General features: G+C 37.6%; 1 long non-coding RNA gene across 1 annotated transcript; it reads right to left on the bottom strand.

Annotated features, from left to right (window-relative positions):
* Positions 1 to 2,182: 2,182 nt before the first annotated feature.
* LOC141621847 (uncharacterized) lies at positions 2,183 to 2,888 on the bottom strand. The gene is made up of 2 exons (XR_012532729.1): positions 2,804 to 2,888; positions 2,183 to 2,336 (listed from the first exon to the last, which is right to left on the bottom strand). It is a non-coding gene; the product is annotated as an uncharacterized LOC141621847 (long non-coding RNA).
* Positions 2,889 to 3,906: the final 1,018 nt, after the last annotated feature.

Raw genomic sequence — 3,906 nt, 5'->3', positions numbered from 1 at the left:
TTTCAATCTCCTTTGGTGCATCTTTTGCAGTTGTTTTTGTTGAATCTTCAACTTCATCTGCCTCAATGACCACTTGTTTAAGGCTCCATTCTAGAATGTTGCTGATAGACAATGTGTTCTTTGGCCCAACCTCCATTACATACGTTGTTTCGCGTATAAGCTTTCTGGCTGGTTGAAAAGCATCTGCGTCTTCCTGAGGAAGTCGTACAACTGTTTAAAAACATTCTTCGTACTGGTGGAAATTACAGTGTTTAGAAACTCAGTATGTGATTTTATTCATTTGATATGAAATACTCACTGAATGCTTGATTCTGAAGAGATCTTTCACTGTTAATTGGAATAATTTTTCAGCATGATTTGTAAATGTTGTGACTGCTAGGTCACCAGTGCCGTCTGTTACTTCGCAGGTGAATGTGACCCTGTTTGGAATGCGCTTAGTTGAGTTAATTTATATCCTTATGTGCTTGACACTCATTGTCATCCTATCAAGGAATAAGGTGATATCTAGGGGTGGACACGCAACCTTCTCTGTTACAAAGGGGACAAGTGTACACCGTTTCAGCTGGCATATCAGATCGTCTACCGCATTTTGAACAACCTAAGTATGCGTTTAAGTTTTCGAATTCCGCTGACGGAACTGCTATATGCAACCAGTGGTGTTCCGCTTGAAGTGTGTGATGTGCCTGTTTCATTAAAGATATCAGTGCAGATCGTAAGGGGAGAAGATGTCCAGTATTGCTCTGGTGTTTGCATTTGCCCTAGCAATTTTATTATTTGTTAATGCTTTGCTCTTAACATGCATTTTTGGCTAATACGCAGAAACGTTATTATGTGTTGTGGAAACATAAATTTTCTAAATACGAAAGTCCTTAAACTTTACCCGTTTTGCTTGCAGACCAGCAACTGTGGTTACATTTTTTTTGCTACCCCGATCCTTAGCTTCTATAAGCCGACCCCTCAGTTCAGCTAGCTTCTGTAAATTTCTGGCAGACCCGCACACAACTATACATCAGGTGTAGCCCAAAAATTACATCTAGGTCCCCTTAAATTTATGTGCTTAACAATTATAGGCAGGTGGGTATTGTATTGGAGTTGTACCAGTTTTGAAAAGCATCTACTTTTGGCCCATCAGGTTCTTGAATTATCTCTGAGGACATAGTTGTGGTCATAGACAAACCTGTGAACAATAACAGGATTATTTATTTAAATAGTAGGTTTTGCTGTGTTACCCAGGACATATTACTGGACAGAGCTATGTACAGTACCTTTGTGAGTTGACACTTTCAAAGCAGTAAATGCAATAACATTGAACTCTTCGGCGTTTGAAAGAAGTGTTTCAGAAGCCGTGTCTGCAAGATCGTCCTAAGCAGAAATAGACAGTGGTGGTTGTGTGCTGTGTAAAAAAACAGCAGTCACATGCTTATGATTAGAATCAACGGAAAAATTGCAATAGTCATGCATGTAATATACCTTCCTTAAATAAGAACTGGCCTGTGATCCATGAGTACAACCTCAGTGACTCCAATCTGACGCTTAGGGCCACCCTGAGCTTGCCGAGGTTTTCCATCAACAAATAGCATAATGCCGAGCACATATGTAAGCATCATGGTGTGAAAGTTCAGAAGGAAAACATGCACTGTCCATCAGAGTTAAAGAAACGGCGCATCTAAGGGGAGAATGACCAACCAAATTTGTCTGCAGGATCTCCAGCACAGGGGATTTGGCTGATAGAATGGTAATCTAGTTCAACAGACCCTGATTCAGTTTCCACGGGCTGAATGATAGTGTTACGGCCAAAACCCATTTGATAACTCAGTTCTTTTCCAGTTTTTTTCCACTTGTCATACATAGGCCTGATAGGTGCATTTGCAATTTCATATGTACCGTTGTAAACAAGAGCGTCCTTAAAGTTCCGAATTTGGTCCCCAAACAATGAACCCCTCATTTTGTTTCCCTTACAAATACGAAAATAATTTCCCATGTTATTTAAAGAAGAAAACATAGCGACCGGCTTAAACGTTGATATAGGGTAGAATGCTGTTTTTGTGATTTTTTGTAATAAAATCTTAAGTATCTACAGATATGTGCTTTCAAATTGAGGTCATCTCAAAATTTAACATACTGATTGCCAAGTAATACAACTATGTATGATAGACGGTATTTGCAATTTTGTTTCGTATACTTGCCTTGTCGTCGAGCAGTAATAGACCTTGATAAGCCAATTTCCTCAACTGATCGAGTTGTGGTCTATTCTTTTCATTAACCTTGACCTTAACTTTGTAGTTCTGGCTTGAAGTTGTAAGCTCATTAAGAAACACTTTCTTAGCCTTCATTCTCTGATCGCATGAAAAATAATTTGTTTTATCAGTTTAGTCAAGAAAAGTATTTGATGACTATAACAGCAAACATTAAAACTGCACAAATATAAGTTTTTTTTAATATCTAGGTACTGTAAGTTTGTGAAAGTTTAGGGACAGATACACTGTCAACCAGGTTTGTTCTTTAGCTGCATTTTAAGACATTAAATATAGTCGCAGGACATATCAAGGCTCACAGTTATTCAAGAAGTTGAATAATGGTAGCAAAACTGGGTGTACTTAATACAATTTATCAGAAATCAGGGTACGACTACATTTTTGGAGCATATCCTATTCTGGGTTGGAAATGTAAGATAGATACAACAGACTAGTCACAGAATTCCTTTCAATCTCCTAAGGTGCAAATCTATTAAACTTATGTGATAATTAAATCAATACAACATAAATAATTATCAATAGGCAGTTAAAGTTAATAAGCTGCGTACCTTTGCTTTTTCTGGTAGTTAAATCGGTTGCCTTTGTTGGAGCCATTCAAGATGTGAATTGTTGCTAATTCTACTGTCAATACACTGTACTTGTCTAAGTTTGTAAACTGTTTTTTAGGCAGTAGTTTCTTAAAGGGTCCATTTAATAAAGTTTTTTTTTTCTTTTTGGGTTTGTGATGTCAGGAATTTGAAAGTTACGTGCCCCCACCATCACTTTTCTAGTCCTCTGTGGCTGTCCTTATTCTATGAACCAGTTTAGTTCGTTTGTAAGGATCCAAACTGATTTGTTTAGTTTGTCAAGGAAAATTGTTGAGGTGTACTTCTTGTTGGAAAGGCAACATGTTTTACTGTTACATTTACTAATTACTATAGTACGTACAAAAGTATGGTATAGCCTTTTGGATGATGTAGGCAATTTTGAGAGTGATGTGTTGTCACCATATCCCCTAAATTTATATATAGCTGTCCTTATTTACACTAACCAGTTAATTTGGGGAGTACCGAACCTAACTGATCTAGTTTCATTTCAGAGACAATGAGTTTAGGAACCCCTGTGTTATTTTTGAATACACATCTCAAATTTGTGTTTGGGTTTAATTTCCGTGAGAGTTTTTAATATTGGTGGTTGATTTTTCCATTGACAAGCGCCCATCATCGATTTATGGTTTATGTCCCAGAAGTCTACTTAAGTAGTGCAGTTTCCAAATCTGAAGGCAACCTGACATAAACGGAGCGACTTATCGTAGCGGAGAAGGTGGCTATCGGTATGGCTGATGTGACAATTATTTGAGCATATTTAGTCCTCGAATTAGCCTTGTTCCCATGATTTTTAGTGTATATTTGGGTCATTTATTGTCTTTAGTCCTTTGTTTTGCATATTCTTTGAGGTTTTGATCCCTTGGTAGGAAAGGGGTGCAAACCTTGCATTTTCATGGCAAAATGGAGCTAAATTGATTGAATTCAATGACCAAGCATCAAAGAGAAGACAAGACTAGAAGGGCTTTATACATATTATAGTAGATGGGCAATGATGAGAAAAGATCCTTGCATCCCCGAGGAAATCCTCAAGGATTGTATGAAGAGAAAGGAAGAAAAGAAGAAAG

The sequence above is a fragment of the Silene latifolia genome, chromosome X, assembly GCF_048544455.1.
Source record: "Silene latifolia isolate original U9 population chromosome X, ASM4854445v1, whole genome shotgun sequence".
NCBI classification, from domain to species: Eukaryota; Viridiplantae; Streptophyta; class Magnoliopsida; order Caryophyllales; family Caryophyllaceae; genus Silene; species Silene latifolia.
Note: the sequence above shows the minus strand (reverse complement) of the source record. Positions and strands in the feature narration are given on the sequence as shown.